The 14,237-nt window shown below is 44.1% G+C and overlaps 1 protein-coding gene across 5 annotated transcripts in view; it reads left to right on the top strand.

Moving 5' to 3' along the window:
• The first annotated feature begins 1,311 nt into the window (after nt 1-1,311).
• Nucleotides 1,312-14,237, top strand: part of DUSP16 (dual specificity phosphatase 16) — a 58,255-nt gene continuing 45,329 nt past the window's right edge. For 2 of the 5 annotated variants that reach the window (XM_063153969.1, XM_063153966.1), the window contains exon 1: nt 1,312-1,480. The gene's annotated coding sequence lies outside the window, so the exon portion shown is untranslated. Of the gene's footprint in view, nt 1,481-1,638; nt 1,770-12,021; nt 12,116-14,237 lie in introns of those variants that run through there. The other 3 variants (XM_063153968.1, XM_063153965.1, XM_063153967.1) reach the window with 2 other exon arrangements.

The following is a 14,237-nucleotide window of genomic DNA, read 5'->3' as shown; positions in this document are numbered from 1 at the left end:
GCCATAACAGATACATGTCAGGCAAAAATAACATCTACTTCTGTAGATCTGCATAGATTTTCAGTGTGATTTCAGATTTTTAAATTTCTTTAAGAAGGTTATTTAAAGGGCAAAGGCCCCCAGTGTTCCACATGACCCACAGGGTGCTCTGCCCACCTCAGTGACAGAGGTTGGACCTGGATGACTTTAAGTTCCTTTCCCTTCCCTCAGACACTCTGTGGATGTAGAATCTCATAGCGCTACCACAGGAGGATGTGACGCCTTCACACCCAGGTGGTTGTGCATGGCACCGCATAGCGGCTCACAGTGAAAGCAAAGGCCAGGGCGGTATTCACGGATGCCCCCTCAGCTGGCGCAGGGCAGAGAGAAGGAGAGGAGAGGAGAAGCGGCCGAGCGGACACGGCAGCGGGCCCGAGGCGTCGTGAGGCGCCACACGGCGGGCGGGCTCGGGGCCGCGGGCGGGGAGGGCCTGCGGTGAGGCCGGAGCCGAGCGAGGGCCGGGCGAGGGGCGGGGAAGGGCCGTGCCGGCGGCTCGGTTGAATCGCTCCGCGGCTCCTCCCAGGGGCGGCCCGGCGGCTGTCGCTGGAGGCCGCGGGCAGCGGGGCCCGTGTTTGCCCTGGGGACAGTGAGAGACCCCCCCCCCCACCTCCCCATCCGCCATTGCCTCACGCCGCCGGGGCTGCGCGGCCGCCGCTGCCGCCGGGCCCCGCAGGGATCCTCTCTCGCTGCTCCTCCTCTTTCTCCTTCACCCTCTCCCCCCACCTTCACCCCCCGGCTGAGTTCATTCACTGGGATTGGTTTCAAATGACGCCATCGCTTTATATTTACACCAATGACCTCATCGCTGCAGCTTGAAGTTTACTGACCAGCAAAACTCTTTTCTCTCGCTCGTTCCTCTCCTTGTGCCTGCTCTTCCCGGGTGTTTGTAGTCTCTTCTGTCATTCTAAGGCTTAAAAAAACCAAAAAAAAAAACAAAAAAACCAAAACAAAACAAAAACCCCCAAACAAACAAAAAGACCGAACACACACACAAAAACCCCCAACCTCCCAAACTTTTTCCCTCCTCCCGAGCTTTTCGGTGTGCGTGTCCCCCTCACCACTGTCCCCTTTTAATTTTTTCAAGCCATCTTGGGAGGGGGGAAGGAGAGGGAAAACAGAGCTCCAAAGCTCCAAATGCTTCCTTTTTCTGCTCCTCTCCCCTCCCACCTTCACGCTTCCCACTCTTAAAAAAAAAAAAAAAAAAAAAAGCCGAATATATTTTTTTCTTTTCTAATTTTTAAATTTTCTGAGGCTTGGTTGTTGTTTTAGAGAGGACGCTTTTTTGGTTTGTTGGTTTTTTTTTTTTCCTTATTGAAGAAGAAGGAAAAAGAGGAGCGACTGGAAGAAGACAAAGTTGTTCGGGCGGCAGCGGCGAGGCTAGTGGGCAATTGCTTTTATCCTCGCCGAGGGGACAGGCAGCCAGACTGACAGGGGTGACACAGTAAGTGCCGCAGCAGCGCAGGGGACCCCGACCCGGGCCCGCACCGCGGAAGCCAAGCCGGGAGTGGGGCGAGGGGTGCGGGGGGGGCCGGGCCGGGCCGGGCCGGGCCGGGCTGGGCGGGGAGGAGGAGGAGGAGGGGGAGGGAGGTGAGGGAGAGGCGGGCGGCGGGAGCCCTCCCTCCCTCCTCCCGCATGCCCTTCCCCGCCGCCCCCTCACCTCCGGAGGAGAGCACCCGCAGTGGACAGGTCGCTGCCCCGGCCCGGGCGGGCTCCGGCCGCCTCCGCAGGTGGTAAGAACGGGGGCCGGAGGGAGGGGGAACGGCACAGGCACCGCACGGCACCGGCGGCCGCCCCGCGCTGCCCTCCCTACCTGCTGCCGGCACCCTGCTGCCCGCGGCGGCTCCTGCCTCCCGTCCCTTCCCTGCCCTCCTCCCGACATCCACCTGCCTCTCCCCGTGCGGGGAAGAAGCCGGGCACCGCCGGAGCGCGGGGCGGGAGGAGGCGCCGCCGGGAGAAGCGATGGGAAGGAGCCCGCGGGCTGCCCCGCGGGGGGCTCGGCGCTGCCCGTGAGCCGCGGCGTGCGCCGCTGCCCTGCTAAACTTAGCCCGCAGCGCCGGCTCCGCAAAATGGTCGGGGATGCTTTAAAGCTCCGGAGGGCTCCTGAAGAAATGCTGAAGTTCTGCCTTCGCCTCGGAAAACGTTTAAATTGAGGCGGCTGACAAAATGGAGGGCTGCCGCGGCGTCCAGGAGGGAGGCAAATTGTTAACCTGGCATCGCGCTCGCCTGAGCTGCCGGCCCGGGGCTGGCGCCGGGACGCGGCCTGACAGATCCCTGCTCCCGGCTTTGTCCCCCCCGGGCCGGGATGCGGGGCTGAGCGCGCATCACCTGGTGTATGGGATGTGCCTATTGCCGAGCCTGACCAATGGCAGGATTTTTCAGCGGCCAAAAAATATTTGGTTACATGTCAGATGAGAAGCTGGGATTTTAATTTTTTTTTAAATTAATTTTGATTTTTTTTATTTTTTTGAAAAAGGAAACGCAGGAGAATTTACTTTCTTTTACCGTCGTTTCAGCTGGTTGAAATATAAAACCAATTTATTTGGTTTTCCTTCAAATGAAGGGTGTAGTGATAACAAGCTATATTGTCTGACCTATGACTAATTCTTCTGTTCAAACATTCAGTGTATACTCAGCAGAAAAAATAGATCTGTGCTAGTTTTGAAACCTAAAAGCAGATTGAACTGTTTCTCTTTGCAAGGATGTTTCTTGGGGTTCTTAAAAGAGAAAACCCCAACCAAAACCCGAGAATGATTTTGTAATCCTCGCTCTGAGATTTATGCTATTCCTAGCAGTGTGTGGTTTGGTAGATACAGAGTTTACAAAGTCACAACTGACCAAACAGGAGTTGGTTTAGACTCTTGTGTTTTGAGGGGAGGTGGAAAAATAGTAAGTCTTAATTTCTTTTTGTGGTGTTCATCCCACTGCCCATTGGAGATTGAAACATTAATCACAGTTGTTTATGTTGGTTGTCTGGGAGTTTCTGCTTGAATGTGGACCGAAGTATGCAGCAGGGAGGTGTACATGTATTTTTAGCTTTCATTTTTAATGACAAAAGATACAAAGAATAGTGATACTCACAAGTAAAACTTGCATTTACTGAGTATGCTCATTAATATTTTAAGGATGGAATCTATAAGAAATATCTGAGTTGTAGTAAGTTCCACTTATTGTACTTGTTTAATACACAATTTAAAAGTCCCTTTTTAAATGAACAAACACATAGAGGCACCAGAGAATGTGTCAGTTTCTGTGCTACAGATAGTAGCTTCAAAATGCTTTGGTTTAATACATATGGGAAGATCCAGAAAAACAAACCAAGCATTTAAAAATGTAACATGTATGAAGATACCTGAGTACATTCTTGCTCCAGTAGCTCTGCTTTTGTTAGCTACCCAAACAGATGTAATGGAACAAAATCACACCAGAAAAACTTCTGTAGAAGATAGCGAGCTCAGTTATCTTTGTTTCTGTAAAAATGCGCGCTCCTCTTCCAGCAAAGACAGCTGGCCGGGCAGGGGTGTTTGTTTTTAGCTTGGCCTGACCATGGGGACGGTATCGGCAGAAGCTGTGCAGGAATGTGTTAAATGGATTTCGCTGGGAGCTCCGTCTCCCAAGGCAGCCCCGGCGGGATGCCAGCCCTCGCTGAGCCCGCGGGAGGAGTTGTGGTTGGATCTGCCATGTGCCTGTGCACCTTCCCTGGCACATGGGCTCTGCCCTGCGAGCACTGCGCTGCTGCCTCAGCGGCAGTGAAGTCATTCGCGGTCCCTGGGTGTGAGATGGGCCAGGCGCTCCTCTGCCTATCAGATAAGAGATTCACGTAGGCCTGCCGGAGCCCTCGGGGGCTGAATTCAGCCTCTCTTTTTACGGCCGGCCTTCATAAGAAATGTCAAATAGACAAGTTAGATGTTGGTTTCTGTTACTTGCATTTAGCTTCAAGTGAGCTCTGCTCCAACGCGTTGGGCGGTAAGAGGTGCGTGCAGGTGAGGGCTTTGCTCCATCACCTGGGTTTTTAACATTCAGTGCCATAATCCTCACACCAATTCAGCAAATTCACTGCTTTCAAAATGCAATTTTGCTAAAAAAAAAATACAGTAAGTACAGCTGAAGTATTTTTCCCCCCAAAGAAAAGGAGGCAGCAGGATGATAGCTTTCACTTTGTAGCATGTCAGCTGAATTTTCTAGGACTTTTTTTCTTTTTCCTTTCTATAGAAGCAGTCAGGAAAGCATCATGGATATTCTTCAAGTGCTGACAGTCCTTAATAGCCAGATGGCATAGAGTAGTTACTGTCAAAGGATGAGGTGTGGAAGGATTGACACATCCCTTCCTTTTTCTTTTCCATGTTTTTTTCCAGCCTTTGAAAGAAGCATGGGTTTGGTCTGTGACTCCACTGAATCTGCCCCTATGGATTTGTTGTTATGATAGTGACTAAATGCTTCTTGCAATCTTGTAGTATTTTGTGCATGGTTGTGTAATGCTAAATCCTTGATTATTTAAGAATTTTCAAGAAGCTGGTTTTCTTGGTAATAGGGAAGAAAGTGTGTCCCTAATGTGTCAAATGCTACATTCACTTTCCCTACAATTCCTTAGGGATAGCTTCCAGAATGAGCATTGTGACACAGAGGATTTCTGTAGAATATTTTAAACACCAATAAGTACATATCAGTATTGCTAGTATTTCTGTGGTTTGTTTGTACCCCACTCATAAACAAAGGGAAGTGTATCATCCTTTAGGGCTGCCAGTTGCATACATGACCTCTACTTTCTGCACAAATCAAAAGCCACAGGTGATGGTTGGCCTGGTGGTGAGTGTCAGGATGTTGTTCTAAACTAAAGCTTTTAACTGACTGAAGACCAGGGGTCATTGGCAAGAAAGTGAAGTGAACATTAAGTACAGGCTGCTTCTGGGGGTATCCTATCCCCAGGAATTCATCACTATTGTAATGATATCCTCACCCCAATACTAAAGCCAATGGAGATGAAACTGCCTCTGGAGCAAGGCAGGAGGCTGGGATGCCCTGGGCTCCTGCAGTATTCCTGCTGCTGAGGACAGGCATGGCAACAGGGCAGCTCCTATCACCATTTCTCTGCTCCACCATGCCTGATCTTTGCATTGGTGTTGTCTTGTCAGCTCCAAATAGGGAATCTCTATTATAGTTACTCTGTAAGTTCCTGTAACTCCTGAAGCAAGCAAAAAATAGATATTAATGGTCAAGTTTGGCATCTCAACTTCTAGATTTGCCTAGTTTTAACTAGGCAGTTCTATCAAAGGCCTTCTGGCAGGTACCATGGTTTCCAGCAGAGATGGTGTTGGGCACCAATGAATTACTGCTCAGGACTCAGAGCTCCCTACATGAGCTGCATGTAGGGGGTGTGAATGGAGGGCAAGAGCAAGATGGGTGTGAGTTCAAGGCCCTGTGTTTCCTTCTGCTGCACTTTGTGGTCTGCTGCTGAGCCAAGAGTGTTCTACTCAGAGCTGGCTCTGGGAAGGCTGGCAGCCTTCCATGCTGTGTCCCTATGAAATGCTCCAACAGCTGAAAAAAACCCCACCAAAATTAATAATTGGGCAAGCTAGGAAAGAGGGGAAAGTGTTGTTTCAGTGATGGGAGGTTTCCAGTGGGGCTGCAGGGATTCAGTGGGAACATTCCCAAGCTCCCTTGGTGCTGCTTTTCTGTACTTTCACTGTCTCAAGCTGGAAGGTATCAAAGGAACTCCTGAAACAAGGTTCTTCTTTGAGGGGAATTAGTTATCTCTTCTCTTTCCTGGTTACAATATGATACTTATGTTGCCAGTGACTTACACAGCTTCTCTCTAAGTGTGTTTTTGGAACTAATTTTTCCCTGAGCTGTGTGAGTTTTCATGATGTTTCCCATAAACCAGGATCAGTTCCTTTCTCAGACCTCCTCAGGTACATTTGCACTCTTCTTTGCTTTCAAGCTGAAGATATAAACTTGTGTCATTTGTTTAGCAAATAAAGATACAAAAGTTTGTATCTTTGTATAAAAGAGATGTGCAGAAGCTTTCATTACTTGAGAATAAATGTAATTTTTTTTCTCCAGAAGATTTTTTTACACACAAGTCAGAGTGATGGTCTGCTAAAATAGTATGAAAAAAAAACCTTCATAAAATCATAGTGGAACTGTGTTCCATTACATTCATTTGGCAGAAAATTGACACATTTTCCAATATTTTCATTCTGCCTCACTTGATTTTTGCTTTGCTAAAATGGTCTATGAATGGAGCCTGTTGACTAAATGAGAGATCAGTGGCTGTACAGATACTCTTTTTACACATCTTTGCCTGCTTATCTAATGTTTTTATGTTACTGAAGGCAATGTGGGAGGCAAAAAGATGGGTCTGAGTGTGTAATGTAGCAACACTGGAATGAGAACTTTACGGAGAGCATGAACTGAGGAGGACAACGGGGACTAATTGTATGAAATTCCTTTTATGCACACGTTCTTGAGTTTGAATAACTAGTATGTATTCAGCCTGCTGGATTAGAAGGCTTTGGCTCTGCATGTGTAGCATAGATGTTGCTCTCAAAATAGGAAAGGAACTCTCCCTCCTCCCACGCTATTCCAGATAAAATTGATTCAGTGCTGCATTTTGCTCCTACTGAACCCCTAGGAAAGCATGTTTAGGCTTTATAGTTCTGGTTAGGCTGAATAGTTCATAGTGTTAGAGATAGAAATGCCACACTTTTAATAGCCTGCATGTTGTTTTTGCTTCTTGATTGCTAGGGGTAAGAATCATTCATCCCAGAATTGGTAGACTCAAATCCCATGCTAGAACTTGGGATTTTGCCTGCAAGATGGTCCTTTCTCCACAATGCATATTTCACTAAGTTTGTGCAGTTCCTTAAGGAGGACACCCGTCTTCTAAACACCATCTTACAAATACATGCAAAGAGTCTGAGCTATGCTTCACAGGGCTTCTCTCTGCCTTCCTGCCACTGAAACAAGCCTTAATGCCAGAGGTGGATTGAAATCACCTGAAGAACAGGCATGGGGTTACTTTCTGCTCATTCTGTTAATGCCACCAGCAATAGATATAGCACCTATCACCTATCCAGTTCCCACAGGTGTTTTGTTACAAGTGCTTAGGTGTTGGGGTTTCATACCTCTCTACTTGAAAATTCCTGCTTGGGACACAGTGTTTCCTCTTGCCTTCCAGCTTTGCTCTCCCTGACTTTCATAGGAGTCTGTTTGAACTCTGGAAAACTGGGAGGGAAGAGAGGTGGAGAGGGAAGAAACTTTGTGTTACATCTTTCTTCTAATGCCATCACACTCAGAATTGCCTTTCCAAACTAAGAGAATTTAGGTAGAGACTTCTTACTAAGAACAATTGGGGAGCAAACAGAATAAGCTTCAGCTTGGTTTCTACAAAGATTCATAAATGTTTTCCAATTTCTAAGCAAGAAGAAAAACTATTGCAGCTTACAGCATAGTACAGCAGTAATCTTAGTGCATTGGGTTGACATGTTATTGGATTCTAGTAAATTTCAGAATATGCAAAAGACTGAATCCAGATTGGATTCTAGTAAGTTTCAAAACATGCAAGAGACTGAATCCAGATCAGCAGAAGGCAAATGGTGTCACCACTTTAGGAGGGCTCTCCCCACCTGTCAGAAGACCTTGTGTTTAAGGCAGGTGTGCTCCAAACTGAGGATGGGCTGTGAAAGACTCTTCCCGTAGTCTGCTTGGAGTTCTGCATTGATGGTAAGTCTCTTCTCCTTCCCTTTTCTCCCATGTCCTTTCAGTTTCCTAAAAGCTCTCCAGCTTTTACACACTGGGTGTTGGGAGGCCTTACTGAAGCGGGGTCATCCCCAAGGACTGGTCTGTATGTTCACATTCCTGTGTCTCAGGAAGGCAGGGGCAGCTGAAGGCACCACCCTTATGAGGGCTGGTAAACTTCATGTTCTCCTGGCTAGGAGACTTACAATGAAATCTAATAAAGCTAAGAGAGCTGCTTGTACTTGTACTATCTGCTGCTACCTTGTTTGTTTCTCAAAATGTCACTTTTTTGTTTTGGTTTTTCTTGCATGTAACTTTTCAGCTGAATAGGTCTGGTTTTCCTGGTCCTTTTTTTCTTGTCCAGCTGCTGAAAATCCCTGACTTCTCCTGGGTGACACAGTGTGGGCATGCTGTCATCTTCTCAGTCCTCTGTTCTGCTTGTTAGATAATTGTTAGAGATAGAATGCCACACTTAATAACCATAGATAGAGATCCATGTGTGGTTACCATCCAGGTGACAAAGCATCTTTCCTCAGTGTGGCTCACTTTGCTGTCTGCTGGGATTTCCAGGTAGACCTCTTTGAAGATGCCTGAAAAATTTGCCTATCCAGCCCAGACATGATTGTATGACTAGCCCATTTTTTGCCTGTTTCCTGTCTAAATATTACTGAAAGAAATTTATCTCCTTCAAGAAAAACAAGTATGAAAAAGAGCAGGAGTTCAAATCTCCAAGATACTGGTCTGGACAGCAAAAGAAAGTGATGAAATACTTATTAACTATTACTGTCATTGCACATTTTCCCAACATACTATTTCCATGAAGAGACACACGTCTTTCCACCTCCTCAAATTTACAGGATTTGAATATTTTTCTGCAACTGAGGCTTGCATGAATTGTCATCTCTCCTGCAGGCATGACCTGTTGTGAAATGAGGAAATGTGTGGTGCATTTGTCCCTGCTGCCTCATGTATGGTTAAACTATAGAAAACTGGAGGAAGCACAGGCACGCTGCTCCTCTGACAGGCTTCTGCAGATACAAGCTATTAATGACCATTGCCTTTCATGGGCAAAACCAGACTTGGCAATTGCTTTGTGCACTTCATTTCATGGTGTAACAAGCAAGCACATCAGCTATTTTTATTCAAACCCCCAGACATAACCAGTATGGCAGAGTGGCTATGAAATGTCTGCATAGCTAAGTGAAAATACAGCTGCTGTTTAACGCTAAATCTTTTTCTTTTACTTACATGATATTGAGGGTTCAACCAATGATCATCTAATCTTCCTGACTGAGTCATGGTGAGGATGTTGAGGATTTAGCATTAAAAAGGAGCATGTCCTTTTCAGTCACTGACTTTGTCTGCTGTTTAAGTCAGCAATAGGGAGGTAATGCAGTAGGAAAGGTGGGTGGGTGGGAAGTGGGGACTGATCCATGGTAAAGGTTCAGGTATTGGCCTTTCAGAAGCCTTTGGGACTGTATCTTTGAATGAGCTGCTTAGTGGCTGGCACAGAAAAAAGCTGGATACACTTAGCAGATGCTGGCTTAGAGAGATGAATTGTTTTGGGAATTTTTAAAGTCTGCCAAGCTGTTTGATGGTGGTTTTCCCACATTTTTTTCATTTTATTTTCCTTCCCCCTTTCCCCTGTAGAGGCTGTCTACTTTGATGGGAAAATGACTTTTGTGGCATGATGAATAATTAAAAAAAAAGTAAGACTGTGTTGATGATTTAAGTATTTCAAAGCCAAGAATTTATGTCATGAATTAACTCGGGAGCAATGTTGGGCATATAAGTTTTTGTGTATGTACATAATAAGCATATATATATACCTCAGAATTGACATGTGATTTCCAGTTCAATTTGGGTTAAAAAAAGAAAAGAAAGAAAGCAAACCTTTCTACAAACCATCTACAAGTTACAAGGTAGAGATCCTAAGGAAAAAAGAGACATCACCTAATATGCTTTTTCCCTGACCTAGAACCTGCCTGATTCTGGAGCAGATATCCAGTAGCAGCATTTTTATATATCTTAGCTTAACTGAATTATTAAGTGCACTTACAAAAATCTTCTTGCTATACCCACCAAAGTAAGGCATTTCTATTGAGTGCTTATTATTTGGCTCAGCTTGTGGTACTGCTTTTCTGTACAGTCATACCTTGTGCTTACCTAGCTATTTATTACTTATTTACCTATTTTTGTAATTTATGTAGCAGAATGAGAATATACAAATCTTACTTCCTCCTTGAAATGTCTCTCCCTTTCAAATGTCAGTTGTTATGTTTGAAAGCACAGCTGGAGTGGTATAGAAAATAGAATTACTCTTTCTTTAAGGTTAAGTGGGATGACTGTTGAGTAGATCAGCTGCTTTGGGACAAGATGTTGATAAAGAAATTGAGCCACCAACATGTAACCACATCCTTCAGGTTCTCCAACAGCAGGAAAATGGGCTTCCTTGAATTCCAAATTCTGCACATTTTGTTCTGATTTATGTTTAAATGTTTAACTTGAAATGTAGTTTTATTTTCTGATGTCTGTGGATAGAGCTGTGATCCTGCTTTTACTCAAAATGAAGTTAAATTGCACTGCAGTGGAAAAATACTCAAGCTTATAACTTTCTCAAGCTGAAGTTTCAAACAGTTTATCCAGTTTCAAAAGCTGTCTGTTATAAAGGTCAACTTCTGTCATAGTGAAAATACTAGAAAAGGAGGATGTGTGTAAGGAACAGGACTGGAGAGAGAGAAAGGACGGGGCACAATAGAAAGAGGTATTGATGAGATGTTGAGAAAATATACCTACGTGCATTAAATAAAGGAAGAAGAAAATAAGAAGGTAGAGTCAAAAGAGATTAAAAGTATTTCTAAGAAGAAGGAAGAAAAGTTCTGCACTAGTTGCACATGAAAATGACATTTCATTTAAATCACAGAAGCTGTAGTTGTAATGTCTGTTCTGTCTGACAACAGAATAGGATCATTCCACTTTGGCTGGTAATGCTAGGCTTGCAGGAGTAGATAACAGAAGAGTTATTTTCTGTGTGTATGAGGAGAAGCCTTTTTGACAGGCTGTCTAAATAAAGTCTTAATGACAAGTTGCAGGAAGTACAGGGAAAGGTGTAATTTCTAATAGGTTCATAGTAGTAAATACTATTTGTGCATCTAGAAAATATCTTCTGAAGATTGTTAAATAGTTATAATTCATGTAACTGAAGGTACACCTTAAACCCTAGAAATGTTGGCTGAGATTATGTGGCGGCTTTTGAGAAAATAATATTGTGTGGGTTTGTGTATTTGGCCTTTATCACTAGGGATTTGTAAATATTTCAGAATGAGTTAATTTCGGAACTTTTCATTATAAACCATACCTTCATGTTGAAAACTTTACAGTTCAGAGGCTTAAGCTTCAAATAGCATGTTCCTGAGTCCACATAAAGACATATCTTTCAGTGCAACTGAGGGAATGGGAAGAAGTGTGAAAATGATCTGAATGCTTCTATTACAAGTTGCTATTTGTCTTCGTGCTGTTAGTGATTTATTGTTGGCTCTTTTAAGATCTGGTATGTATGGAGTTATTATAGACAGGAGAGAAACTTATATTAAAGAAAAAAGTTGGCAAATTTTGTGTTTGCCTCTAGAATATGTTGAGTACAAGAGGCTGATATCCTCTAAATACGTTGTAGATACAGATGTGCCAGCTCCCCCAGGCCTTTGCTGTTTGTCTTCTAACATTTTGGGGTTATGCTAAATGGTACCATTGGTGGGAATGCTTTGTAAGTACAAGTAGTCAGTGCCCCAAGGAGCCTGAACCTAAATACACAAAGCAGAAGAATAGCAGCTAAAGACTATTGACAAAGTGTCTTTTTCCAGCTGTGCATGTAGACAAGGTTACCACAGCTGGCTACTTGACCCAGTCCCTCTGCCTGTAGCTGCTACCCTAAGCCTGCTGCTTAGGGTAGTTTGTGTGACTGTTTTTACTTCATTCGAGGCCAAGCTGGGGAATAAATTCACAAGTAGCCTATTTTCTTTGTGTTTGGTTTGAAGCAGACCAGAAATCCATCATACTGTTTGATCCATAGACTCTAGGTCGTTGTTTGCTCCATGCCAGACCTTAAATTACCTGCCTTCTCAAAATCTTAGAAGTAAAATACTTTGTATGCTGTCTTTTCCTTTCTTCTGTGTTCTGCCCAACTGGCTATTACCTTTGTTGTCCGAAAGAAGTGGGTTCAGTCACAGTAAAATTGGAATTGGAGAACTTTAACATGGATCTGCTGAAAGTAGTGGAGCTCTCTCTCTCACGTGAGGATGACACAGAGTGCATTTCTGTGGCAAGTAACACCAAAGCCTTGCAGGTACTGAGATTCTTTCTTTTCAAACTCACTCTCTAATGGCTGTCAAGATCCCACAGTGAGCCAGAGCTGGGAACCAGAAATGCCTGAAGATTGTTTGGCTGTCGTTTACTGCTGCATTTGTTTATTCTACTTGGTTGTACAGTCAGTTTGTGACTGCTGTAGCTCTTTGAGTCAGCTTGCTGGATTAACTTGGGAGCTGGCATGAGGGAGGCTGCTCACTGGTAGCCCTGACTTCACTTGTTTTAAGCTGCCATGGAATGTACCCCCTCAAGCTTGTCTTCTGCAGAGGCAGCAAGAAGTATATTCATGGCATGGATTTACCCACTGGAAACCAAGGCTGGAGCCATTGATTCAGGCTATTAAGCTGATTACTCTTTGTTTGCCAGTGTGCATTCAAGTTGGCTTGTCTTGGCTTCCCAGGGCTCCAGGAGCTTTGTGCTCCATTGGAAACTCTTGTTTGCCACCTGACAAATTCAGAGCTTGGGTTCTGTCAGGATGCTTTTGCTCTAAAACATGGCCAGGACACAGACATATATGTGTAAGTGTTTTCATGTACACATCCGCATACAAACCATGTACATGAATGTGCACATGTGAATATATACCCATATACTCCTCCAGAGTTTGTATCTTATAAAGCTTTCACTCAATGTGACTTTCTTTTTGGTTTTTTTGATGGCTCATATGACAAGAAAAATTATTAATTAAAGCAATTAATTAGCTAGGAGAACAAAATAGCCTTGCTGATGATAAGGCTTCTTAGACTCTTTCTAGGGATAATGAATTGAGAAAATCTGGTGACATTGTCTTCATGTAGTTGGTAGTTTTAGTGTCATAGCTATCTGAAGTAGGCAGGTCAATTTTGTACATTTGGTAGGTTATGGTGTGTCTGTCTGATCAGAAATCACAAGCATATTCATTACTTATCTTTCAAACAAAAGTGAAATAAAAACCTCTTCCTACTCAAAAGCATTTACTTTGTATCATACTTATTTGGTAAAATGAAAAATCTGTTTTCTGATATGAGAATGGATAGCTAGTAATGTCTATTCATTTTTAACCCTGTTTTTTTTTTTATCCTTTTCATATTAACTTAAAGGGTGCCAGTGTTCAGAGTTGTCTCTGTTCTCACTTGTTAATAGCTTGTGTCATCTCTGCCCACTGCTCTGGGGGGCGTTTTGATTAAACTTACAACTCCATTTAGCATTCCCATTCCTGTTCAAGTGGTGGTGTCTGATTTCTTTTTAATCCTACTGCTGTATTTTTATATCGTTTCAGTCTCAACCATTTGGGGGTTTTGAGTATTCCTTCCATTTACTCTAAGTAATAGCATGGTGACACCAAGACCATGTTCTTGGAGTCCTGCCTGGAGTAAAAGAGTTCTGCAGGTTTCTGTTGGAGCTCTGCTGAGCTCCTGGTGCTGCATGGCACTGCTGTAATGGGATGGTGTCCACACTGGAAAAGATGGTGTTGCAGAAAATCTTGTCTTGTGCACATGGGAATCCAGAACATCCTACTGGTGAGCCTGCCATCCCTACAGCATGTTGGGACCAGTCATATTAGTGGTGACATTTTGTCAGCTGAAGGCTTTTGTCATTCAGGGAAGAGGGTTTTTTTCCCCTCTGCCAGATCATTAAGACTGCATTTTGCTAACTTGTGCCAAATTTCCATGTGAGTTTGGCAAACCAGTTAACTGAAATAGCCTGTCTGTCATGTCAGCACAGCTCTGCCCTTCAGCCAGTTGCAAATCTAAAGTGGTTACTTCCCAATGGTTCCATCCAATGTTGCTACTATCAACAGACACATAAATTTGGGGGTTTTTCCCCTTCTACCACTCTACTGAGGGTTTATTCCCACCTCCTTGGGTAGGGGAATGAGTGCACATGGTTGTAAATATTACATTTATCTTAAAATTTAGATTTTTTCTTTAAAAAACTTTTTGCTATAGACTTCAAAGTGAGCTTTCTAGAAAGTCTACATAAAGTCCCTTCAAGCAATGGGAGATGACATGCTCAAAGACACATGAGGAAATTTAATGGTGTCTTTGGGTCTGGGAGAGAAGGGTGGTTCTGTATCCTCCCTTATTTCTTGCCATATCCTCCTTTATCCTTGTCATAAGGTC

This window comes from Melospiza melodia, chromosome 4 (assembly GCF_035770615.1).
Source record: "Melospiza melodia melodia isolate bMelMel2 chromosome 4, bMelMel2.pri, whole genome shotgun sequence".
NCBI lineage: Eukaryota > Metazoa > Chordata > Aves > Passeriformes > Passerellidae > Melospiza > Melospiza melodia.
This window is presented reverse-complemented; position numbering and strand designations above follow the sequence as displayed.